At 32.8% G+C, this 235-nt stretch overlaps 1 protein-coding gene across 1 annotated transcript in view; it reads left to right on the top strand.

Annotated features, from left to right (window-relative positions):
• Nucleotides 1–235, top strand: part of rims2a (regulating synaptic membrane exocytosis 2a) — a gene marked incomplete in the record, with an annotated part of 256836 nt that overhangs the window by 132305 nt on the left and 124296 nt on the right.

Here is a 235-nt window from a genome sequence, read left to right as displayed (position 1 = left end):
GATAGATAGATAGATAGATAGATAGATAGATAGATAGATAGATAGATGGATACATTTTTACTTACTTTCTGACTTACTCATACTGACTTACTGACTGACTAACTGATTTACATACTTACTGACCGACTTACTTACATACTGACTTACTTACATACTGACAGCTACTGACTTACTTGCTGACTTACTGACTGACTAACTGATTTACACTTACATACTGACTTACTAACTTACTTAC

Source organism: Nematolebias whitei, chromosome 5, assembly GCF_014905685.2.
Source record: "Nematolebias whitei isolate Nwh7 chromosome 5, NemWhi1, whole genome shotgun sequence".
In the NCBI taxonomy this organism is placed as follows: domain Eukaryota; kingdom Metazoa; phylum Chordata; class Actinopteri; order Cyprinodontiformes; family Rivulidae; genus Nematolebias; species Nematolebias whitei.
The sequence above is the reverse complement of the archived record's forward strand: the minus strand, read 5'-3'. Positions and strand labels throughout refer to the sequence as shown.